Source organism: Globicephala melas, chromosome 17 (assembly GCF_963455315.2).
Source record: "Globicephala melas chromosome 17, mGloMel1.2, whole genome shotgun sequence".
Classification (NCBI taxonomy): domain Eukaryota; kingdom Metazoa; phylum Chordata; class Mammalia; order Artiodactyla; family Delphinidae; genus Globicephala; species Globicephala melas.
This window is the reverse complement of record NC_083330.1, coordinates 67,851,472-67,877,667: the sequence shown is the minus strand read 5'-3', so window position 1 is coordinate 67,877,667 and position 26,196 is coordinate 67,851,472. Positions and strand designations below refer to the sequence as shown.

The window sequence follows — 26,196 nt, the reverse complement described above, 5'->3', positions numbered from 1 at the left end:
GAATATAAGTCCAGTTTTGTCATATTCCAGCTGTGGAGATGCGAGCAAACGACTCCACCTCAGTCTCCTCATCTGTAAAATGGGGCTGATGGTAAAAGCACCTACTTCCCGGGCTGGTTGTGAGGACTAAGCGAGGGGACGCCTCAAGATACTTTCCAAGTGCCTCTCACGTAATAACAATACCAAGCCCTTACCATGAGACCTAACCAAACGCTCTTCATTTTCAAGACAGTCCTGGGAAGTGGATACTCAGGTTATTTCCAGTTTGTAGATAAGAACATTTAAGCCTGGGAAAGCTAAGAAACATGCCCAAGAACACACGCTGTAAGTCACAGAGGTGGGATTCGAACTCAATCTAACTCCAGAGCCTCAACAAACTTCCAGTCTAATAGGAATGACCAATAAAAGCCACCAACGCCAGGAGGGCCACCACGCTGCCCCAGGGACAAGGCACTGGGATCCAAGGACAGACAGGAATCACCCTGTAGGAACAAGGGTTCAGGTGCCCCATTAGGGTTGGGCCTTGAGAGGTGCTTTGGTTCTCACAGGAAGAGGAGAAGACAAGAAGAGCCTTATGGGTGGAAAACTCACAGTGGCAAAGGCAAGGTAGGTATTAAAAGGAATTCCCTGTTTGGGTCAGGCTGGAAAGACAGCTGTGCTGAGAGACCTGGGCTACCTGGAGTCTCATTTCCATGTCTTTGCAAACATTCTGATCATTACAGCACTGTGGGTAAGGGCACAGGCTCTGTGTCTGATGGACTAAGGGGACATAATAAAGCTGTGTGACCCTGAGCAAGAGACTTAACCTCTCTTGTCCTGAAGGGGGCTCACCTTTCAAATGAGGGTCAACATACCAACACTCTGGGCAGCTAGACTGACTCCACGGGGCTCCCTGTGTAAAGGCTTAGCCTCAAGCCTGCTCGCGCTCTGATGCTTCTTTGCATTTCTGCTCTACTTGATGCGGCCTGGGTCTCCTCGGCCAGCCTTCCCACTGCTCAGACCTCTTCTGCTCCCTGGCTGACATCCCTTAAGAAACTACTACTTAAAGTCCTAGAAAAGAAGAGACTGCAAAATCAACGAGAAATGGGGCTTGGTCTATGACTATTGCTCGAGATGAGTTTCCACTAAAAAGAACTTATCTGCTCACAGCCAGATTTAGGGATCTGACTCATCCCTCTTAAATAACTGTGATGCAATGTTATTTGAACTGTAACCATTTGACAGCTGCCCAAGGAAGGTACTTTCTGCCTGGACCACAGGTTGCCTCTGTTAATTTTTAGAATTTAGCATATCGAATGGGAGGGCCGATGAGAAACTTTCCTACAAAGGCAGATTTGCTTTAAGCTCTCCTCTCGTTCCTTGTAAACTCAAATTCTGGTGTGTGTGTGGAGGGGGCAGTATCGTTCAGTGTCCAGGCTTAACTAAGGTGTTTGTGTTATTCACCCTTTGAATCAAAGGTCCTAAGATATACATCTTTCAAATTTCAGCATCTCCAAAGAATGTTATGTGTCCCGCAACCAACGGCATTCAGTAGGTCAAGTGGAAGCATTTGCTTCGCTCTTCTTTGTGGCACACAAATTAATCGTGAGCTGCATAATCGACAGCATCTCAGAGGTGAGGAAATACAGCATGTGCTGGGGGCCACGCTAGGGGCAACCACTACATAAACATATTGTCACTCCTAACTTACATCTGAGATATCTGATGCCTAAAATATTTAAGAAAATTTTGCTTATGACCGCCTAGTACGCAGGAGAAAGAGCACGGACTTCTTGTTACTGTTGCTGAACACAAATTACTGCAAAACTTAGCCTCGTTAAAACCAATCGTTTTACGTTACTCGTGAGTTTTTGATCAGGAATTTGGGAAGGACTAGCCTTTGTGGTTCTCACTTGGGGTCTCCCATGTCCTCGTAGTCAGATATTGGGCTCTGGTCATCTGAAAGTACAGATGGTCTGAACATCCAAAATGACAGCTTGCATGGCTATCGGCCAACCCTGGGTGCTGGCTGGGAGCTCAGCTGAGACCATAGACCAGAGCACCTACAGGCAGCTTCTTTCACAAGGCAGTCTCCGTGCTTCCCCAGAAGCAGTATCCAAGGAAACCTGAGGGTGCTGCATGACCATTTGTGACTTGACTGCCTGAACAATTACCAAGACTAAAGGAAATGACGTAAGTCCCGGGTCTGGACTGTCATTGGTAGAGAGAGTAGAAGGAGTGGATGAGTACGTAGACTGAAGGCAGATTCCACAGGATTTGGCAATGGACGCATCTACCAATTGACCCTTAAACTACAGGAACATGATAGGTTTCCAAAAATCGCTTAGTCATTGCCTGAATTCAAATCCAGTCTCTACAGAGGGTGGCAACGTGGGTAGTAGAAAGTGGGAAAGCCCCAGGTGAAACCAGCCCCCTCACGCACTGGCCAGGGGGCTTGTCCCTCCTGGCACAAAAGGGCCTGGACTCCCAGCATCACCCCTTCCTTCCCATCCCCAGCCTCCCAACCGCCGGCAAGAAAGATGTGAGGAGATGCAAAAGAATAAGACACTGGCTGGAAAGACCCTTTCAAAAACAAGTTCAAAAATGTCTACAGCCTTCTAAAAGGGCTGTCAGGGGAGACCCACACCCATTTGCATGGGCGAGTCTGGGGTAATTTGGTCTTTTACTCCATGACCTGACTTGGTAGTCACAGCCCCTCCTTCTTTACAAGTCAGTGTTCTCTGAGGAGCCTTTTCCGTCAAAAAGAAACCACCACTGTTGCTGGTTTGAGAGAGACTTTAGGGGCATTTTCATGCTCCACGAGTCTTGGTGGCGACAGGGTCAGTGTTCTGCTTAAGGACCACAAGTGGCCCAATAGATAAAGGTCCAAACCCAAGACTATGATAGTGGCTATTTTTCTGTCAAAAATTTCTTTAACAAACATGTGCGTAGCCACTTACTATGTGCCAGGCAATGTTCTAACCATTTTATAAAGCATTTAGGGGCTTCCCTGGTGGCGCAGTGGTTGAGAGTCCGCCTGCCGATGCAGGGGACACGGGTTCGTGCCCCGGTCCGGGAAGATCCCACATGCCGCAGAGCGGCTGGGCCCGTGAGCCATGGCCGCTGAGCCTGCGTGTCTGGAGCCTGTGCTCCGCAACGGGAGAGGCCACAGCAGTGAGAGGCCCGCGTACCACAAAAGAGAAAAACAAAAAACAAAAAACATTTAGTCATTTAATGCTCCTAACTATCGTACAAGGGACGTACAGCTATTATCCTTCACCCAATACTCAGCACACGTTGAGTGAGCGTTGTATAGATCAGGACAGTGAGTCACAGAGAAGCTAAGCGACTTGCCCAGGTCATACAGCTTGTTAGTGGCAGAGCTGAGATCAGAACCCAGAAACTCCGGCTCTGGAATTTAGGCTCTTCAGCACCATATGAAGCTGTCCAACACTGTGCTTTGGTGGAAATCTGCATATCTATTAGAAATGCTTTCAGCAGCAAATAAAAGACAACTCCACTTAAGAGTGGCATAAACAAGTAGGAAGTGTTTCAGTAACAAAGTCTGGAAGTAGTAGTCTTCTGTCTTGGGCTGGTGGAACCACTTAAGAATGCTGTCAAAGATCCAGACTCTATCTTTTCCCCTCCACCATTTTAGTCTGTTGACTCGTCGCCTCATGGTTGCAAGACGGCTGCTGTACCTCCAGGTATCGTGTCCAAGATCCAGGCAGGAAGAAAAGATAAGAATGAGTTCCCCCTGTGGGGGGGGGGGGCTTTGTCTTTTTATTTGGAAAGAGAACCTCTCCCTAGCATGCTTCCCCTAACAAAACTAGATAACATACCTGCCGTTACTGTATTTGGTTTTAACCAATCTTGATTCATCTCATGAGGCTGGGATTGCAGCTTCCCTGAGATCTGGGGCCTCCTTCCTCTCACCTGAACCTATCAAGGTTCTGTGCAGCAGAGAGGCAGTGGCTACAGAGGAGACAGCAGAAAGCATGGGCCACAGGTAGGTATTACTATCCCCATTTTACAGACGGACTCATTGAAGCTAGAAATCACAGGGTCAAAATCACATGGCTGGCAAAACGGTAGCCCCAGAATACTAACCCGGGTCCATCTGATTCTAAATCTCGTGCTCTTGACGATGGCCAGGTACACTGTGGAGTGGACTCAAGACTGGATGGATGCAATTTGGCTTTCCACTAAGAGCTGTGGAGCCTTGGGAAGCCACTCAACTTCCTTCAGCCTCAATCTTCTCATCTCTAAATTGTAGCTAACAGTGGTACCTAACAAGAGAGTGGCTGTGATGGTGAAATGAAATAATACACGTAAAGAGCCTGTCAACACTAAGCAATCAGTAATGTTGGGCCTTTTTTATTGTTGTCACTATTATTGCTGTTGTTGTTGCTTTTGTATGCTGTGAGATTTTGTAGCCACAATGTACTCTATCCAGATGAACACACCACGTTGAGAATCTCTGGGGGACATGGTAGCGGGTGGGCTTGAAAGTGAGGAGAGGGTGCTCATTATATCCGTACGTATAGATTCCTGAGTCCTGAAACTTGTTTTGCTTGCATTTAGTGACCCAGAGTCTGGTCACTCAAAATGTTGGTCCACCAATCTACAGAGCGTAAGAGTTAGCTTTTAGCATTCTTTCTGCCAAGAGTAAAATGCTGTTTGGCCAGAAGCACTTGGCTTTCCATTTTTGGACCTCTATGTTTTTATCTGTGCAGTGAGTTGGTTTTTCAACGTGTCACGAACATTCATTGAACACCTATGGCGTGCAGTATGCCGTGGAGGTGCAGTGATACGAGAGACAGATGTTGCTCTCGGGAAACTGAGAGATTTAAAGATCTTCAAAGTTCCTTTCAGTAATAACACTCGATGACCTGAATCCGAATGACATTAATTGTTTTGAGGATTAACTGTGCTAGTGGTATTGTAACTAAAATCGCTGAACAAATGCTCAAAGTGAAAATAGTCTTACCGTGTGATCCAGCAATCTTGCTCCTTGGTGTTTACTCAAATGAGCTGAAAACTTATGTCCACTCAAAAACCTGCACACGAATGTTTATAGCAGCTTTATTTATAATTGCCCAAACTTGGAAACAACAAAGATATCCTTCAGTAGGTGAACTGATCATTAAACTGTGGTATCGCCAGACAATGGAAATTATTCAGCACTAAGAAGAAATGAGCTATCAAGCCATGAAAAGACATGGAGGATCTTACATGCATATTACTAAGTGAAAGAAGCCACTCAAAAAAGGCTACATGCCCTCTGATTCTAACTCTGTGACATTCTGGAGAAAGGAGAACTACAAAGAAAGCAGAAGATCCGTGGTTGCCATGGGTTTGGGAGGATGGAGGGAAAGATTGATAGGTGAAGCACAGGGCATTTTTAGGGCAGTGAAAATATTCTGTAATGGTGGACACATAAAATTATGCATTTGTCAAAAACCCAGAACTACACAACACAAAGCGTGAACCCCAGATGTAAACCATAGTCTTTGGTCAATCGTAATATATCAATATTGGTTCATAAACTGTAACAAACGTACCACACTAATGCGAAACATTAAGAATACGGGGAATGGTGGGGGGGGTGAATATACGGGTGCTCTCTGCAGTTTCTACTCAATTTTTTGTAAACCTAAAATTTCTCTAACACATAGTCTATTTACTTAAATATAGATAGATTTTAACAACATTCGTATCTTTGAACCAGCGATTTCACTCCTGAGAGTCTCTTGCGATGTACGATGTAGTAGAAGGAAAGCTTCATTTACAGAAGGGAAAAAATGAAGTAACCTATGGTTCATCACCAACAACCACATGGACAAAAGCAAATGAAAAAGAAGTAGTTGAAAAGGTTTTGAAATAACGTGAACAGTGCTTTGCCAAAAAAGGCAAATGGAAGAAAAATGCAACGCTCCTTAAGATATTAACCACGATGGAAAATTTCTGCATTAAAATAACACCAATGGTTTATAATGAAAATTTCTATGATGCTACCAAAGGTCATGACAGTACGGTTAGCTTAGCTTTTTTAGTCTTTTCCCAATTTCTTATAAGATTTTGATATTATTATTATTATTTTTTTAAAACAAAGGTCTATGAATCCGCTAACTGGGAAAGAAAAGACAAAAACAGGCGGCAAAGCCAGCCAGCTAATAACAATAGCACCACGTCCACCTCCACCACCATTTCTTAGGAGCTCACTGCATCATGGAAGCCAGGGTTCTTGGTACTCTGATCCGTTGTTAACTCATTTGGGTAACTCACTGAAAGTCACAGAGCTGCGTGGCCCTTCCGGGACATGCAACCAAAGTAGCTGCCACCTGAAGCTCTGGCTTAGTCAAAAGATACTATTGAGAGCCAGAGTCAGGAGTTACCCTAGGCACACAAAGGCAGATGGGAAATAGAAGTTCAGAGGCCAAGAGAGGGGTTGAAGAACCTATTCGCTCACTCACCCACCCAGAAAGCCTTTATTTACTGCTTCCTAGAGGCCGGGCACTGGGGATGCACTTCCAAATAAAAGGAAACCTCTGGCCTTTAAGAGCCCGCAGTCTAGTCTCCCCACAACCCTGTATGTCCAAACTGTGATACTTCTGTCAGTGGAAAGGCACACTACCCGTATAAAAGGCTGGATGGGACAACACGCATCAGCTGGAACTGTTTCAGCGATCCTGGGCATGCGGTCACCCTAAGTCCCCCCAACGAAGTGCAGCTCCCGGAGGGCAGGAAGCCCCCCCACAAACCACAAGGTGATAACTGCCCCCCCTCACACCACCCATGTTACCTCACTTAAGCTGAATGTGGGGGGGTCAGGGAATTTATTTCTGACTCTCCCTCCCACCCTACCTCCACGACATCAAGCATTTCAGATCAAGGATCTGTGAATCATAGGTCAGGTTGACTCACTTCTTAAAGTTTCCAGGTTGTGAATGACAGCGTCACTGATCAGTTGAAGGAGGATCAAATCGGTGAGAGACAACGCAACCTGCTCTGCGTTTATCTGCAACAATGGAAACCAGATTCACAAGTATTTTATTGAAAAGGTGGGGGTGGGGGGCGGTCAGGGTCCGGGGGGAGGGGGTGGGCAGCTGCTGAAAACTTTGCAGCAAGTGAGGGTTGGTAAATGGAAACCACCCATCATTCCTTTGCATTACTTCCTGTAATTTAAGATATGTACGGTATTGATGATATTCTTTCGTGTGCTCTTTGTTTTCTTTTGGTTCACGTGGAAAATGTTTATGTTAGGCTTCAGGAAGCTCAGTTACAGATTCAGAGCCTATAAGATTATGTTCTTCCATTTAAGAAAGGGAAAGGGAAGGAAGGTAACAAGGGCTGAGCACCTACGCAGAGTTTTCTCATAGAAGACCCAGCAGCGCGGGAAGCAGAGGCTGGAGAGGTGGAAGCACCTGCCCCGGGAGCTCTCAGGAGAGCATCACAGACCGGCCTCATTCCCATACAGACCTGCTCAATCAGGGAACGCTTAGCCCAAGGGGTGTTCAGAAACAAAAGCTCACAGTAGAGGTGCAAAACCATGTTGGGAACAGGAAAACCAAAGCCCCAGAGACCTTGTGGGCTAGGGCTCCCACGCAGCTTTCACACCCATTCACTCTGACCTTTCACCTGCAGAACCCCTGCTCTCTCCAGACTCATGTGAAATGCCAAGGGGCCAGAGCTCTCGCCCCACGTGAGAAAGCCTTCCTGGGACCCCCAGGGAAACCGACTGGGGTGTGATTCAGCCCCTGTGACCCCTGTGGTCCTGCATCTCCAAGCAGGGGAACACACGATCAACCCAGCCTTGGGGCTCAGGGGGGAAACTCTACTAATGAATCATGGCAGTGCAGAACCTTCTCTGGGCCTCCCTGGGAACCCACTGAAAGGCCTGGTGTGTGTCACCAGGGGCCAAGGCAGCTGCACGATTCTCATGTGAAATGAGACCATTTCATGGGTTTTGGTGGTCTCTTAAGATGCCTCATCAATTCATGAGATGATCTATCCGCAGGTGACAGGGCTCAGAAATGTCAGGTGAAACATTCACAAGTGAGTGTGTTTTTTTTAACGTTTTTATAAAGTGGATACTTGGCTAATTTGGAATCATAATATTAATAGATGGAAACTCAGAGAAGGTTCGGGACTTGCCTAAGGACACAGAGCTGGAACTAGACAAACCTGCAGGTAGAACTCAGGGGTCCATAACCCCTTCCCCAATACCACCCTGCCTTGCTTAGAATGAAAAGACCACACAGAGCAAAGGAAAAAATATATACGTTTTAATTGGATAATAAAGTAATAAGAAAGAAGAGTAAGACCCAAAGTCAATGCGTTCCTGGCAATCATGGATTGTTGATGACATCTAAGAGCTCTGGGCCAAATCTCTATTTTAAAATTTTAAAATATATTTTAATGAAAATATAATAAAATATATTGAATTAATTCAAATGAAAATTTAAATATAGTTTTAAATATCCCCTTTCCCATTCCGACACAAAGTGGCATGTAAACTAATATATTCTGTAGGTCAATCTGGTGGTACTGTCTAAACCCTATTATTCAGACTCTAAGAGCTGAAAGAGGTTCACGGAGCCCACTGTACAGATGAGAAAAGTAAGGTACAGGGAGAGGAGATGACCTGCCCAATGAAACCCAGTCAGCTAGGGGCAGAGCTGACTCCGGCTCGAACATCACTCCCATATCCAGACCTGTGGAATTCCCAGGCCCGAGAGCACTTCCCGAGCTTCTGCAGACAAGGGCATTCAGGTGCCTCCGGGAATCCTGAGCATCTCACATGATTCCATCCACAGGTTTGGCATAATCTCCAAGGCAGGTGGCTGATTTTCATGAAATGTATTGTAGCTACCAAAAGACAGCAGTGGACATGGTTAGTCTGTCAATGTGTACAGGAGAAGGGATCCTGAACTGTAATGAGCATGGAAGCAGCTAAACAGTGGATTCATTTGGTCCAAATAAAAGATATTATAACCACACAATGTAATAAAACTACGTAGCAGTTACAAAGGGTAAGGCAGGGGCTTCCCTGGTGGCTCAGTGGTTGGGAGTCCGCCTGTCGATGCAGGGGACACGGGTTCGTGCCCCGGTGCGGGAAGATCCCACATGCCGCGGAGCGGCTGGGCCCGTGAGCCATGGCCGCTGGGCCTGCGCGTCCGGAGCCTGTGCTCCGCAATGGGAGAGGCCACAACAGTGAGAGGCCCGCGTACCGAAAAAAAAAAAAAAAAAAAAAAGGGTAAGGCAGCTGAAATGGATAGCACTCCTTGATATATGGCTGAGTTCGAGAAGGCAAGTTGAAAAAAAATCTGTTTATCAAAAACAGTACTCTGTGTGTTTGTGTGTGTGTGTGTGTGAATGCACTGGAAAGGTCTGCAAGGATGTGTTCCAAAGTGATAACCTAAGCAGAGGGGATGAGGAAACAAGACTTGGGGCCAGTGATCAAAAAGGACATTAGCCTTATTTGGAAAGATTGTTTTTCCCCAAGGTGAAAACATTCAGTTACTAGTTATATAATAAGTGATTGATTTTTTAAAAAGAGAAAAATAGAAATAGGATATTATTCATTCATCTATCTATTCACTCAAGTATCTGAGCACCAACTACGCACCAGGAATAAAACAAGATGAAAAATACAGCCCCTGCCCACAAGGAGCTTATACTCTAACGGGTGAGCGGGGAGGTTTGCTCGCTTGGTATGTGCACAATCAGGTATGTTATATGTGCTCTGGTGAAAGAAGAAAACAGCACAGAGTGGGGAAAATGAAGTGATTTCCATGTTTCACGGCAGATCCAGCAGCTGAAACAGAGTCATCAGTAAATTCTGCCAAGACCCGCCATCTTGAAACAAAAGCACCACGACACCACTTTGCAAATGGACAAACCTCCGGTAATTTTAAAAGAATTTCAACTGTCTTTGACTTCGGTTAGAGTTCACAGAGGAATATGATAGTACCAGGAATAGTTTATAGGTCCCCAAAATTGAACCTTGTTCACAGAGGGAGATGGTTTTGCTGCTTTTTAAAGGCACCGACTCTTTGGCTGTGTTTATCAGTACATATGGTTTACGCTGCTAGGCTGGAGCATCCACTCATTCTCCCATCCGCCAAAATTGCTGTTTTGATTTGAAATTCCAAAAATAACTCATGAGAAGCCTGCAGTGTGAGAGGAAGATGGTTGCACACAGCTCCAGGGAGGAAAAGAGAAAGCATTTGATTTGAATTACCTAAAAGCTGAAATTGGGTGCAAATATCTCCTTGTAACAACTGCTATATAATTAGCCAACCTAATGGAATCCTTTCAAAACCAAGGCAGTTCAACAAGGAAGTTTAATTGAAAAGAAAATTTCCAGACCAACTATTCTGTCAAAACCACATTAAATGAAGATAGCTCAGCACTGACCAAATCACCAGTAAAAGGTATTATGTGTTTGGGGAGAGGGGGTGAAAGGGAGGGGGTATGCTCTCCTATATGAGGGAAATGCGGTGATGTTCTAGGCTCCCTTTTCCAGTTTCATGTGTCTTCTAGTTACCGGGCAAAAGGATTCATTTCTCTCTAGGCCAGTGTTACTGCTGGGACCATCCCCTTTGTGAAGTGTTTCCCAGTCTCCTGAAAAGAAGAAGCCAGGATAAAAATCTCGGAGATGGGGCTTCCCTGGTGGCGCAGTGGTTGAGAGTCCGCCTGCCGATGCAGCGGACATGGGTTCGTGTCCCGGTCTGGGAGGATCCCACATGCCGCGGAGCGGCTGGGCCTGTGAGCCATGGCCACTGAGCCTGCGCGTCCGGAGCCTGTGCTCCTCACGGGAGAGACCACAACAGTGAGGGGCCCGCGTGCCGCAAAAAAAAAAAAAAAAAAAAAAAATCTCGGAGATAAAGAGTGGGAGAGAAGAGAAAATGACACTCACCATCCAAACCTGTTCATTAAGAGCAGACCCCTCCCATTCCAGGAGGACCACACTCGTCCATGGGCTCGTGGGGGACCACAGTGACAAGAAATGACCTTCACACTTGGACTTTCACCTTTGTCACTTACTAGCTGTGCAACATCTGCCAAGTTGTTTAACGTCTCTGAGTAGCAGTTTCCTCATCTAAAAAATAAAAAAAGGATTACACTAGCACACCTCAGTGGATGGTGAGGAAGACGAACTGTGACAATGTACATGAAACCGCTCCCTGGGGTCGGAGCTGGAATCTGTGCACGAGAGACCTAGCGCTCCATGGATGGGGTCTGGTACCGCGTGCTGGCGGGGTGGGGAGGGATGGGAAGGACCACCAGGTGCTTCCTTGGTACTCAGAATGGGCTGGCCACAGACCAGCAGCAGCAGCAGCGCCTGGGAGCTCCTCATTAGTGCAGAATCTCAGCCCCACACGGATTAACTGACACAGAATCTGCGTTTACTAAGGGCTCCTGAAAGTTGATGTGTGGCTCAAATTTGAGGAACAATGGCCTCAGCTATCGCTTGGGTGTGTGATTCTGCACCTGGTGACCCGAATCAAGAGAAAGTGTTCTTCAGGCTGCCCTTTAAGGGGGAGAAGCGGGTTCCCCAGAGGGCCACCCGTGGTGTGAACCATTTCTGGACTCTGCCCCCCAGCCTTCCTGCCTGCAGGGGGGACCTCAGGCAGAGCCCAGGGCCTCCCGAAACCAAGGCATTCTCCACCGACCAGGCTGGACTACTCTGGGGTCCAAAGCCACGTTATCATGGATGTCCCCATGTCGTCACACATGCCCGGGGAACAGGCCCTGTGTGCCTTCGAAGAGGACAATGGCAACAGCTGGTAAGAAGCGAATGGGCGTGGAGGCCTCAGGAGGGTGGGGAAGAACGACAGACCATGGAGCGATAAGACACAGATGCGTCCAGTAACAAAGGGAACGCTAGACACACACGGATTGTCTTGTATATGCATAGACCGTCTCTAGGACGACAGACAAGACTCTTCTGACGCTGACTGCCTCCTGCAAGGAAGACCTGTTGGCTGGGGAAGTGGAAATTGAGGGGGACATTTTACTTTCATTGCATATCTTTCTGGACCTTTTGACTCTTTTCAGTGGTGTGACTGTATGCCAAGGAAGGAAGGGAGGGAGGGGAGGAAAGAGAGAAGGAAAGAAGGAAAGTAAAGGGAGGGAGGGACGTTCAATTAAAAAAAAAAAAAAAAGATAGTTGAGTCACTTGTTACCCAGGGTTAGGTTTAAAAGTCCTCCCAGGAAATTCAGGCCATTAAGCCAACTTTTTTGCTTAAAGCCGCACCACTAAGCCTGCGACCCTTTCTTCAGGCTGACCACACACCCAGCAAGCCTATGTCTGAAAATGCTCAGAAATGTGGAGGAATTCAGCGAGGGGACGTCCTGTGTGGCAGACCTGCTCACCCCGACTCCATCTCCCCAGCCCTCGGGCTTCTCTGCAGAGCGGGGTGTTCACCCTGCCTATTTGCCTCACACCAACAGACACTAGAGATACCCCACTCTCTAAAAATCCCAGCGGCTCCTGATTCCAGCTCACTTAGTTAGGCAAGGAAAAATCTCTTCCAGAAGATCCTTAAGCCCTGGTTTCCAGAGATTTCCAGTGACTAAAATGGAGTCGGGGGACATAACGCTTCTACTTTGTGTAAATGTGTACGTGCAAATTGAGATAAGAAACAAAATGTCAGGTAATGTGGAAAACCCTAATTATGGAACAAGCAGCACTGGCTGTGCTCAGTTCTTTTTGTTTGTTTGTTTGTTTTTTGCGGTACGCGGGCCTCTCACTGTTGTGGCCTCTCCCGTTGCGGAGCACAGGCTCCGGACGCGCAGGCCCAGCGGCCATGGCTCACGGGCCCAGCTGCTCCGCGGCATGTGGGATCTTCCTGGACCGGGGCACGAACCCATGTCCCCTGCATCGGCAGGCAGACTCTCAACCACTGCGCCACCAGGGAAGCCCTGCTGTATTTTTATGGTTGGTGGCTGGAAGCTATTTCTTTACCAAAAGTATCACTGGGTCTTCAGCTGAAACTTTATTCTACTGATTAGGAGAGTAATGATGGTGTTCCCTTGAGCCACGTGGCTACCGATGATGTCTAGCTGGATGGATAAGGGGCCAGCTCTCGAATCAGAAACTCTTGGGTTGTGTCCCTGCTGCTCGTGGCTGTCTGACATTTGGTAAGTGGATGTCTCTGAGCCTCTGGTTTCTTCGTTTTTTAAAATGGCAATAACAACTAATATTTATCAAGTGTGAGCTGTGTGTGTACTCTAAGCCAGTGTTATTCTAAGATTTTATCAACTCATTGAGTACTTGTAACATACCATTGTTGTTCTTGGTGTACAAATGAGAAAGTTGAGGCACAGAAAGGTTAAGTATCTTGCCCAAGGTCACACAGCTAATAAATGTCATCACTGGGATTCCATAGGTGGTTTGACTGGAGCCCGTGCTTTAACCATCACAAAAAAATGCTCTCACGAGGCTGTCGGGGGGTGTGTGTGTGTGTGTGTGTGTGTGTGTGTGTGTGTTACAAGATCATAAAAGTAAAATGCTTCCTGGGCTACCCGACACTGAGTAAGTGCTCAATAAATTACAGAAGTTAATCATTACAAGTTAATTTCTTTGGTTAAGCACAAACACAAAGGTTACTACAGCACACACGTGGCTGACGATGAGGACGCTGCTGCCTGCGATGGTACTATTCCTGGACTGGTGTCCTTCCCCACCTGTCCTCAGCTGGCATTCTGCCTTGCAATCACGGCACAGGCAGGAACAGTGGCGCTTTGCCCTTGAGTCTCTATACTGACCTCTTCTGTGGGGAGCTCGTACAGAAATCTAAGTAGGGGCAGCTGTGGGGGACCAGGTCTGATGTCCACTTGCCAAGAAGAATGACAGATTCCGAAACGAGGGGCCCAGTTCTAACTCCAAGGCTGTAGACACGTGCTTCTGAAATTCTCCACAAATGGTTCATCACCATTTGGCAGCGTGGCAGCGTGCACTCAAAAAATTGGCACAATTAGAGATCTGGCGTGGAAGACTCTACGGGTGGCGGAGTAACTGTCCGACGCTCTCTTCATCCTCACGCAGACAGTCCCTGTTCTGTTCGGGTCCTGAGCAGGCAGTAATACCCACGGAAGAGGCATTCCTATTACCTCTGTCAGAGGCTGGCTTAGGAGGACATCTGGCCCCATCTGGCCAATGAGACATAAGGGGAAGTCAACTGGAGATTTCTGGGGACATTTTCTTCCCTAATAGAAGACAGAGAGTTGCAGTGAAAGACCCCCTTTTCCTGCCTGACATTCTTCCTGATAAGGTGACGACTGCAGCAGAAAAGGGCGTCTCAGAGAAGCGAATCCTGTGCCCAGATGTGCCTGAGCCATCAGAGGCATCCTTCTGGTACAGCTGACAACACCAGGTGCTGGGAGGGACATGGGGAAACAGAAACTCCTGAGCACCACTGGTGGAAAGGCAAACAGGTACAGTCATTCTGGAAAACAATCTGGCAGCACTTGTGAAATGAAGTCTGAGTGGCACAATGACTCACCCATCCCAGCCCTGGATCTGTACCAGAGAAACTCTCCCACAGGCCACCCGGGGACAGATGTGAGGTGTTCATCACCGAACCTGGCTGGGTTTCCCTAACGGCTATCAGCAGGGGCCGAAGGAGATAAACAAAGCAGGACCTACAGCAAGGGGAGGGCAGACACAGCCCCTCACATGAGCTAGGTGCACACAGACCAACAAGGATCTAAAAAAAGACAGTACTGAGTAAAAAGAAAAACAGAGGGAGATCTGTAACAGAATCCTGTTTGTCAAAATGAAAAACAGATACCTAATCAGAACAGAACAGTAGGTACCATCTGGGGCACGGAGCAAACACGCTGGCAGTAGTAGGAAGGAGTCTGACAGTTTCTTCCCAATGGAGAGCTGATCTCTCTCTCTAACTTCCCACAATCCCGGGAAGGATATAATGCCGTATGTGACTGTCACATCGCAGATTGTCACTGCTGTCCTTAAGGTGGCCTCCTCTTCTGCGCCATGATCCCCCAGAAGTCTGGGCAAGGTTTGGTGGGACAGAAATGCCATGTGTCCCTGAGCGCCATTTTGTTTCCAGTTTTGCCCCTAAATGCATCAGGTTCTAAAAAAACCCCTTCCCCGCACACCACCCCCTTCTCTCCTCCTGGAACATGTCTTTCAAATACATTCCCCAAATAGGGACACAAGGTCAAAGTGATGCTTTGACAACTCCTGGCAAATAGTTTTGCCCAAAGAACGATATATGCCGCCACTAGCCATGGAGGTTCCTTACCAATTCTTAGAATGAATTCCAAATCCTATCATTCTAGCTCTTGGTGACTTGCGGCGAACGGGTCGCCACAGTCACACTGTTCTGGTGAGCGCCACTTCCCCCCACCCCCGACTTCCCTGATGCTCTATTTTCCTCTTATGAGATCTGTCTGCACATAGAGTGACCGCTCTCACACAGGCAGTTCTGAAGAGCGCAGTGGGCTAATGGGAAAGTTAGGGCGGGAGGGGCAGCAGCCTAAGCCCACCTGGGAAAGAAGGAAAATCAGAGGAATAACAACGGAAATGTTTGCATGAAAAACTGCAATTTAAAAGTCCTACATTCACTGAGAAAGTAACTCTATAAAATCTCTGCACATACCTGAGGGATGGAAGGGAACGTGCAGGAGTGAAAATCAGAGCTGGAATGCAGTGGATTACGGCTCTGGGGTTCCGGGCATTCTTTAGAATTTTTCTTTAACTTCCCTGGTGGCTCCTGCACCCCTGACTCCATCTCCCCAGCCCTCAGGCTTCTCTGCAGACCGGGGTGTTCACCGAGCACTCCTCTGCCCTCAGTCAGGCTAATTCCTACACTTCCCTCCCAGCTCAACTTCAACATCAGTTTCCCTGGGAAGCATCCCCCTGCCTCCGAGAGCTGATTCGCTGCCTGCTCTCACCCTACCCAGACATCCTGTGCTTCTCTGGTCCCAGGGTCTGGAACAGCGATGGCTTGAGCTGGGCTGCTTCAACGCTGACCTTTTGATTAGAAGCTTAGCATTTCATTTCAGGGAGTGGACAGAAACACCTGGACGGTACCAGCCATGGCAGGACAGTCTGGCCTGGGAGAGGGGAGAGCCAGAGTGGACTGGAAAATGAAGAGAGGGAGAGATTCTTAGATGATCTGGCTCTGGTTTCTCCCCTTCTACTCCCTACCCCTGCACCACTGATCCAACCAATTCTTTAAAAACTTGTTTCTCAAGTGCCTGTTATCGCCAAGACACTGTGATGCGGAATTGCAACACCAAGGCCATTCTTTGAGTGTCAAACTTAGGTAGGGAGTCAAAGCTTTGACATGAGGAATGTCAGATAACCGTGAAGAATGGAGTGAAAGATAACAAGACAAGACAGTGGAAGATGGATGGCGTGTGGGCACTGTATGGTCTGGGGGCAGGAGGGCAGGTCCCTGCGGGCTGCAAAGGGAAGTCCTCTGAGAACCCAGATGTGAAGGATGGCGATACGGTAGGGGAGTGGGTGACGGGCGGCAGCACTTAGGAGGTGACGGGCTGGATGCGGGGAGGGGTGTTGCATGCTAACGTCAGGTGAGGAGCCCCTGAAGTCTAGAACAGAAAGAAAACATCTGGGCGTCCTGGGAGGGTGTGTTAGGGCCAGAATTTTGAGGACCCTGAAAGCAAGGCAGAGGAATCAGTGCCGGGAAAGACAGAGTGGGGACTGCAGACAGTCCTGTGGCCGACGAGAGAAGTTTATGGGGAGATGGGTCTGGGGGCAGCCCTCAGGGCGGACTAGAGAAAGAACTCAGTTAGTAAACCCCTTTGAAGGCACAGCAGGGAGGGAGGCGCAGGGTACCGGCCCTTCACATCCCATCTGCCAGCATGGCTGCCGTCACCCACCCATCACAGCACACTTCCCCGTGACCCCAGGTAGGACCTCAGAATTTTTTGCCACTTGGGGATCCTGGCAGCCCCTACCGATCCACCCAGGGTGACGGGTCAAATGTCTTTGCCTCGCAGGTCCTATCAGTCAGGTGACGTTTTGGTGCGCTAACTCACATCCTCAAATTCCAGCGTCTTAAAACGGTGAGGGCTCACGGCTCATTCAGGCTGTATGCCCATCAGAGTCAGAGACGGATGCCAGTGCCAGCACCGCCCAGACCAGGCTGACAGGGCAGCCCCTACACTGCTGGGTGCCAGGGCCTGATGGGGGTGGCGGGGAGAGAGAGAGAGACAGAGACAGAGGGAGAGGGAGAGAGAGAGAGAGGTACCTGGAAAGTCCCTCACTAGCGTTTCACGTGAAGGCCAGAAAAGGCAAGTCCGTCTGCTTGCGACGCGTTGGCCACAACTGGTCACAGCAGGCCAGGCAGTGGAATCCTAATCTCCAAAAGGCAGAGAGTCAGAAAAAAATGAATGTCCTGAAGCAGGTCACCTTTCAGAGAACATGGAATTTAGTGTCCATTCATTCAACCAGCAAGAATTTATTTTAGGGCTTCCCTGGTGGCGCAGTGGTTAGGAGTCCACCTGCCAATGCAGGGGACACGGGTTCGAGCCCTGCTCCGGGGGGATCCCACATGCCGCGGAGCAACTAAGCCCGTGCGCCACAACTGCTGAGCCTGCGCTCTGGAGCCTGCGAGCCACAACTACTGAGCCCGTGCCACAACTACTGAAGCCCGTGAGCCTGGAGCCCATGCTCCACAAAAAAAAAAAAAAAAAAAAAAAAAAAAAGAATTTATTTTAACGTGTTTAAAAGCATTTATGAAGTGCCGAACACCCTCAAATACTGCCATTTCCGTGGGTCCTTTTAACAACCCCACGAGGTAGAAATCCTTATTCTCAGTTTATAAATGAGAGAGATTTGGGGCTCAAAGAGGTTGAGGTGCTCAGATGGTACGGCCTGGACCTAGCTCCACAGTCCGGGCTCTCCTCCCAACATCACAGTGATTTCGCACAGCTCCCAGGGGAAGAAGGGAGTGATTCCAGAAGCCGTAAGGCAGAGTGGGTAAGACAAGGGTTCTAGAGGCAAGTCATCTGGGGGTACATCCTGGCTCCACTCCCTAGCCTGCACATGGTCGTGAACAAGCTACTTATCGTCCCATGCCTCAGTTTCCTTTTCTGCAAACTGGCCCAATACTCATAGTACCCGCCGTGACAGTGCTGGGACCACTAAGGGGGATGATGCACGTGGAGCCCCTGAAGGCGTCTCTAGCACAGAATCAGTAGCCAACCAAGGCCAGTTATAACACTAACATGTTCATCTTCCTACAGGGACATGGAACACAGCTCAGAGAGGACACAGGCTTTGGAACCCAGAGACCGTCTACTTTCCAATATGTCACCTGGCCTCCGAGGTGACGTGCACTGCTGACAGGGCTGCTGGTCTATGCCCAGGGGGAGAGGCCACCCAGCACTGGAGTAAGTGCCACCCTGCCTCGGGGCGTGCCCTGCACCCTCCCTCCCCTTCTCATTAGCTTCTTGTATTTCCTTCCTAGTACTTGGCACTCCCTGAAAGTGTCTTCCCGTGTGTGGAGATCCGTCACCTTGCTAATTGCCTGTCTCTCCAACCAGGAGCTGAACTCTGCATCTGCCTCGTTTAGAGCGCGGGGCACCTAGCAGGGTGCTCAGCAGGTATCTGTGGAATGAATGGATCAATGAATAAACGTAAGTTCCCTGAGGGTGGCGGCTGTGTCAGCTTTACATCAGTGCCCCCAGTGCATACGACACCCAGCATGCAGTACTGCACAAGGGGCTACAGAGAAGCCTTTCAGCTCTTCCTGCCTCAGCTTCAGGGAGTGATGCGGCCCTTTTTCCCCTGCTGGGGATTAAGCTGAAGACTGGCCTTGCCACGTGCAAGGTCTATTTATTGTTACAGTTTTGACCCTGAGACCCTCGTTCCCTTCCTTCCCTCCCCTCAGGGCTTGGGACTGGATATCCGACTGGCCTGAGGATGAGACCAAATGGAAGAGAAGCCAGAATGAAAGAGAGATGAGGAAGAGACCGCTGGGGGGATATCACAAACCCACGCACACTTGCGCACACGCACATGAGTTGTGAATGCTGGCTCTAGTCTGGATGCTTCAAGGAACTTGCCGTGTGACCATGGGTGAGTCAATCTCCCTCCAGGCCTCAGGCTCCCTGGTGGTAAAACCTGACCATCGAAGAAGAACTTTTTTTTTTTTTTTTTTTTGCGGTACGCGGGCCTTTCACTGCTGTGGCCTCTCCCGTTGCGGAGCACAGGCTCCAGACGCGCAGGCTCAGCGGCCATGGCTCACGGGCCCAGCTGCTCCGCAGCATGTGGGATCCTCCCGGATCGGGGCACGAACCCGCGTCCCCTGCATCGGCAGGCGGACTCTCAACCACTGCGCCACCAGGGAAGCCCCAGAAGAACATTTTTTAAGGGTGCCTCCAGACTGAAAATGCTAGGAACAAGAAATCACCTAGGGCTATACTTCTAAGAGCAGGGACCACGGGATTGGAGTTTTTCATGGCTTCTGTAGGCCTAGCATACAGCATATCAAATATATTAAACCTACCCAAATTCCACTAAAAAAAAAATTCCCCTGTAACTGCAAAAGTTGAGTAGAACTTGATAAGCTGCTATAAAGTTACATACAAACAGGTAACACTATTTCGGTTTTGCAGCTTCCTTTTTATATTTCGATACTAACAATTGTATCTGTTAGTTTTCTACCTTGTTTGTAGGGGCCTGAAATACTGACAGGTCCCAGGCACTCTGCTTATAGTGCTTTCCTAGTCAAACGGACCTATCTGAGATGTTTGGTGAAAATGCCTTTTTCCAGGCATCACCACTCCCCGACCCCCAACGCCCCCTGCCAAGACACTGAATCAGAAAATCAGGTGGAGGAACCTAGGAACCTGCACTTTGGCAAGATTCCCAGGTGATCATTTGCAAACTAAAGTTTGAAAACCACTGCCATAAAAAGAAGCTGAGAAAAGGACCTAGGGTAGGTAATTCTGGAGGACAAAGGAAGGCTGTGAAGGGGACCGAAGCAGGGGAGGTGAAACAGAGATGACAGGGCAGCGGCTCCTGTTTTGCATGTGTGCACATCGCTTCTGCCCACGTGCGCCCTGCGCGTTCCACCAGTGTAAACACACTTTGAAAAACCCTGACTCACCCTCTACTGAGCCCCTCCCCTAGTCCTGGAAAAACGGATGCTCACACTCAGGCGGCCTGGGTCTGCATCTGCTTTCAAGATTTGCGGGAAGAGAACGTTTCCAGCATATTGACTACAAGGCTTGAAGACCGAAACCACCGCTGCAAAGCGCTGGTACTGCAGGAGGATGTGTAAATAGTGCTGTGACCCAGCTGTTTGTTGCCATTGGTTCTACCTTTGGTTAGTGACAGACTCCGGCTCCAGCAGTCCTAACTCACTCACGGGGAGGGAGGTTTTGTTTAATGTCGAGCCACACGCACAAGTGCTACACAGGTGCTTGTGGGTGTGCGTGAACACACACACACACCAAACATTATCCGCGGGTGTCTTTAAGTTTCTGCAGTGATTAGAGATGTAGCCCAGTCAGCAGAAGTCATCTGGACTGTAATGCTGAATGCTAGTTTCCAAGGTATTGGGAAGATGCCAGGCGAAAAGGGGTTGGCAAAGGAGTGAACTGATAGGAAGGACCGAGTACCGTGCTGGGGTTTTCCCATATACGTTTCATATCAATTGATCGGGGAAAGGATTATCAGTTCCATTCTTCTGATGAGGAAACCAAGACATAGAAAAGATCTGTGACTTGCCCACCATCCTGTAAGATTGAACTCTGATCTGGCTAACCCCAAAGTTCATGTTCAATGCGTTATGCAGTGCTGCCTTAAAATTCATAAGCCGCAAGCATGGCTGGGAGGGAAAAGGAGGGTCTGTTTTAGAGAGAGGGCAGGTGAAGGAAACTGATCTCTCCAATCAGTGAGAAAACCAAAATAATTCCTTAAAAATTTAATTCACAAACAGGGCTTCCCTGGTGGCGCAGCGGTTGAGAGTCCACCTGCCGATGCAGGGGACATGGGTTCGTGCCCCGGTCCGGGAAGATCCCACATGCCGCGGAGCGGCTGGGCCCGTGAGCCATGGCCGCTGAGCCTGCGCGTCCGGAGCCTGTGCTCTGCAACGGGAGAGGCCGCAGCAGTGAGAGGCCCGCGTACCACAAAAAAAAAAATAATAAAAAAAATAATAATAATTCACAAACAATAAATGGTCATTGGGAAAAATAAATCACAGATAAGCAATAAGAAAAAAACCCGCAAGTAATCACATCCTCCCCCAAAATAATGGTGTTTATATTGTTTATATTAGTTTCTTCTTCCCACCAAATAACATACTTTTTCTATCCTACAAATAAAACGATACAAGTTTTGCAATTTTATCAACAATTTTATAATACCGATTTTTTTTAAACATGGGTAATTAGTGATGCCTATCCAATCCTAATCTTCTGTGAATTTATGTCAATCCATATTTCTTCGCAGATTCTGAGAGGGAGAGATAAAAACCTTTCACTTCGTTGTTGTTTGTTTCCTGTTGTCTGTTCATCAGCCACTAATGCATTTCAGAAGGATTAAACAGTGTTCTGTCTAAACCCTTTGTTCTGCTGGATGATGCAGCCTTAGAAAACGTACCAAAAAAAAAAAAGAAAAAAAAAATCAGGTTGGTCTCTTCCTCCCCGTAGATGAAAATGGAGCATAGGTTTTTGTACCAACTGAGAAAATGATCCAAAAAAAAAAAAAAGGATCTTAATACCAAAGGGAAATGCAGCTCTAGTATGCAGAAGGGTCTGAGTCAGGATCTCCCACTGCTGCCTTCCCCCACTGCAGGGAACAGCTCTCCAAATGCACCCCAGGCCCCCCTTCCAGCCATCCCCAAGTTTCCAGAGTGAAAAATAACCTCCTTTTCTCCCCCCCCTTGATGTTAACGAGGCTCCCTACTGAGACGCAGTTAATCTCATCAATTAAGAGCCTTTTACAATTGGCCTTGCCTGCCAGGCGCAGGCTCTCTGTCCAGGGAAGGTGGGTAAGATAAGTCATGTCAGGACATAATTTATGGGGTTTTTTTCTACCCCCGCCCACCTGGCACCTAGGTTTTTGTCAGTTGTATGTTTTTTTTTTTTAATTTAGGCATAATTAACACTCAGTGAAATGTCCAGATCTTAAAGGAACATTATGATGAGTTCTGACAAATGCATATACCAAACACACTAAACCACCAACTAAAGACACAAAACATTTCCCTCACCCGGAAAGCGCCCTCTGCCCTCCTCCCAGAGGCAACCACTGGACTGAGTTCTAGCACCGCTGATTAATTCTGCGTGCTCCAAAAATTCATATAAATGGAATCATGTTATGTTTAAAGATGAGCATGAATGATGAGGAAGAACAGGCAGGTCCTGGTGGAAACGAAAAACAGCTGTAGGCGCTTCGGAAAACAATCCGGCAGTTACTCAAAACGTTACCCAGACAGTTACCATATGACCCAGCAGTTCCCCTCCCAGGTATACACACTCAAGAAAGATGAAAACATACATCCACACAAAACCGTGTACCTTCAGAGGAGCATTATTCATAATAACCAAAAAATGGAAAAACCCCACGTCCATCAGCTGACGAATGAACAAATAAAATGTGGTACATCCATACAATGGGACATTGTCTGGGCATAAGGAGGAGTGAAGTACAGACACAGGAGATGATGTGAATGAACCTTGAAACCATCATGCCAAGTGAAAGAAGTCAGTCACCAAAGACCACACGTTAAGCTATGCGCCATATCTCAGTTAAACCTCACCATCTTTGTGCGAGGTGGGTCACGTGATAACTCAGCTGAGAAAGTGAAGATTTAGGTGAGCAAAGCAGCGGAGTCACAGTAAATCCAGGTCTTCCTGACTTAAACCCTTGCTTCTGACCATTATAAAACACTGTGCTGGCCACCAGGACACAACAGGGAACCAGACTTACTCAGGCTCAGCTCCAAACACCACATATCATGATTTCATTGACTTGAGACTTGTGTTCCAGAAACCAAGGGCTTGAAGGAGGAACAGCAGAGGCAGGTCACAGTCCACGGGGAGGGAGGGCCTCTGAAGAAGGGGCACGTGGGCTGAGCCATGTGTCTGGCGCTTTGCCAGGTGCTGAGAGAAGAGGGTCCTGCCGTGGATGGCTCAGGACACGGTGGTCTCCCACGTGGTGGTAGAAAGAGAAACTGTCCAAACTTCCTGAAGTGGAATGTGGCAAACTAAACAACCTGAAGAGCCCTTGTTTCACCCATTCTATTTTAAGGGACTCTATCCTAATAAAATAGGAAAATATAGTTGTAAAGATTTAACGATGAGCATCATTTATAGCAGTGCAGAAGCTGAATTCATAAGCAAGCGTCTGTCCCAGATGCTTAAGAAACACTGGAGGGTCTCTGCCACTTATGGCTGAAACACGGTGAAGCTGGGTGTCCCAACACTCAAACAGTGATGAAGCAGAAGTGCATGTGTTGATGTGGGAAGATATTTATCATATATTTAGTAAAAGAGCTATTTACAAACTAATGTGTATGTGTAGACAGCCACACTATTACAAGTATATATATGTGTGTATGTATATATATAGATATGTATGTGTGCATATATATGTGTGTGTATGTGTATATATAGATATGTGTGTATATATATAGATATGTACGTGTATATATATGTGTGTGTATATATAGATATGTGTGTGTGTGTATATATATATTATATATATATGCATATGCTTTAGTTCATTTAAGTAGTCACCTCTTAGTGATAACAAGTGTTTTTTGCTTCTTCCTTTTGTTTGTCTGGGTTTGTGGATTTTTCTGGAGGAGGTATCTTGTGCTTTGTAATAAGAAATGAAGGAAAACTGGTGCCCAGAGAAGAGTTCAATTCTCCCAGAGTGGTTTGATTGGTAAGAACCACTGTTCATTTAATTTATCCGATGCATCTTAGGAAGAGGCCGTCACAAGTCTGGGTTATGCACTGGAGGATGGAAGGAGGTGAAGCAGAGAGAGCTCCCGTTTCACGGGGAAGCTGGTCACATAAACACATCAGTGCAGTCAGTGGTCAGATGTTCTACGATATTTGCAGAGGGGACCCCAGCTCATGAAGGAGGGAGTGATCTTTCCCCCTAATTTGAATGCAGACTCGATTACACGTCACAAACTCACCCCTAACGATCTAGTAAACAGAAGGAGTCCCGGTAGCTGTGAGGAGACTAGTGTTTGGACTTAAAGCTAGGCCAATGACTCTAGCACATGAGCCTCTGTTTTCCTCATCTGTAAAGTGGGTGACCTCTCCAGGTAGCCACGAGGATCGGCTGAGCGCTGCACAACAGCACAGCCCTGCACACACGACGGGGAGGATTTAACGCCAAGATCTGAACCCCTTTTTTACAAGATTTGACAACCTGGAATTTAACTCGTGCTGAATGCCAAAGTGTGGGGAAGAAAACATGTTTACCGCTGAAAGACTGAACAGAGCAAGGCAGTGAGCACCGTGATTCCAAGTCACCGGCCTCAGCCGGGCTCACGCCTAATGTGCCTTCCAACTCGGCCCGCGTTGGAGCAGCTCCTGACTTTTGGAATGTGTTTGGAATCCCAAGGACAGTCTGTACATTTTAAATTAGAAAAAAAAAAAAATTCTCTGCAAGGTTTTGTTCACATATGCTAAAGGGAAGTATTTAGGACCTACGGCCTTGAAAATAAATCTTACATAACTCACCTCTGGGATAGTGAAAAAAAAGTGTTTTCCAGTTAGGTGAACAGGGTTTGAATGCTGGCTCCGTGCCCTTTTGTAGATTATTTATTATCTCCTAGCTTCAGGATGATAATATCTTTCCTGCAGGGTAATAATCAGAGCGATGTGTGTAGACAGTGCAGATGTTCAATAAATGGTAGTTGTTTTTTTCTTAGTGGGGAGACCCAGGGAACTAACAAAGCCATGGGGTAGCATCACCCAGAAGCCGTACCTTGGGAGAAATCCGCTCATTATGAAAGGGGAGGAGGCCCAGGGTGGTCTGGCTACCCAGAGCTAAGGCTGACCTCAGCTCAGCCTGGGAAAGGTGAGGCCAGGATAGCATGTCTTTCTCAGGGATGTGGGAAAGCTAAATTCGACTGCAAATCCAAACGTGAGGCCGGCCCTGTGGTCTGTGCCCCTCTGAGATCCTGGCGTGCGTGAGTAGAATGCACTAGGCTTTTCTGGGAGGGAAAGGGAGCGCATCTTCACCAGAGAGTGCAGATGGTACCATTAGAGGTGGCACTGGGCAGCTGGGAGTGCAGCGGGTAGCAGAAGCAGCGAGGGGTGGGTTTCCATCAAATCACCCCCGGGCGACTGGTTAAATATTCAGAGTCTGGGTCTACTTCTTGGTTTCAGGAGGGCTGGTGTGGGGCCTGTGAGTAATCTGCATTTCACCAGGCCCCATAGATGCTTCTGACACTCCCCAAGGGCATGGGAACCGCTCGCGGGGTAAAAAAGGACCAGGCGCTGGTCTCTGAAGGCCTCGGTTCAAGACGCAGCGGGGGCGCCAGCTCTCAGGTCCAGTTGTAAAATTTCTCTGTAAAATACTGGGACTGGGCCCAGTAAGGGGAAGGCTGGCTGGGACGTCTCTGCAGGCTGCAAACGCATGTATAAACAGGGAAGTATCAGTATGAGCTATGCACTAAATTATATATATTATGTGTGTGTGTGCATATATATATAAAACCATATATTCACATATACATACACACATATGCTTTCATATATACATACTCATGTATAATGCACAAAACCACATGTGTGTATATACATATACATGTCTACACAAAGCCACGAATGTGTATATAGACACATATACACAGAATTTCATATATATACACATGTATACATACGGATACGCTTATGTATACATATATATCTCTATGTGTGCGCTCATATTCACATATATATACATGTGCAAGTGTATACATACACGTGTATATACACGTGCAGGTAAAGGCACACACACACACATGTATTTCAACTAATGCTCATGTATCTACTGTAGTACTAAGAGCCCATTTTCCTGAAGAATCTGAGGCATGGAGAGAATAGGAAACTTGCCTAAGGTCACAGGGCCAGTTCGTGGTAGAGGCTGGATCTGAAACAAGGTAGACTGGCTCCAGAGTTCCTGTGCACCCTCACTAGATTAGAACAGATAACCCAAGAGGTTAAACAGAGGACAGACCGAGAGTCATAAAC

General features: G+C 47.6%; 1 long non-coding RNA gene across 37 annotated transcripts in view; it reads right to left on the bottom strand.

Annotated features, from left to right (window-relative positions):
* The window catches only part of LOC115863234 (uncharacterized), a 402,728-nt gene that overhangs the window by 159,619 nt on the left and 216,913 nt on the right, over positions 1-26,196 (bottom strand). For 29 of the 37 annotated variants that reach the window (XR_009559459.2, XR_009559457.2, XR_009559474.2 and 26 more), the window contains one exon: positions 10,904-11,086. The exons of 6 other annotated variants lie outside the window; for them this stretch is intronic. This is a non-coding gene — a long non-coding RNA (uncharacterized lncRNA). Of the gene's footprint in view, positions 1-6,906; positions 7,001-10,903; positions 11,087-17,234; positions 17,341-26,196 lie in introns of all 37 variants that reach the window. 2 more of the 37 variants (XR_009559466.2, XR_009559461.2) reach the window with 2 other exon arrangements.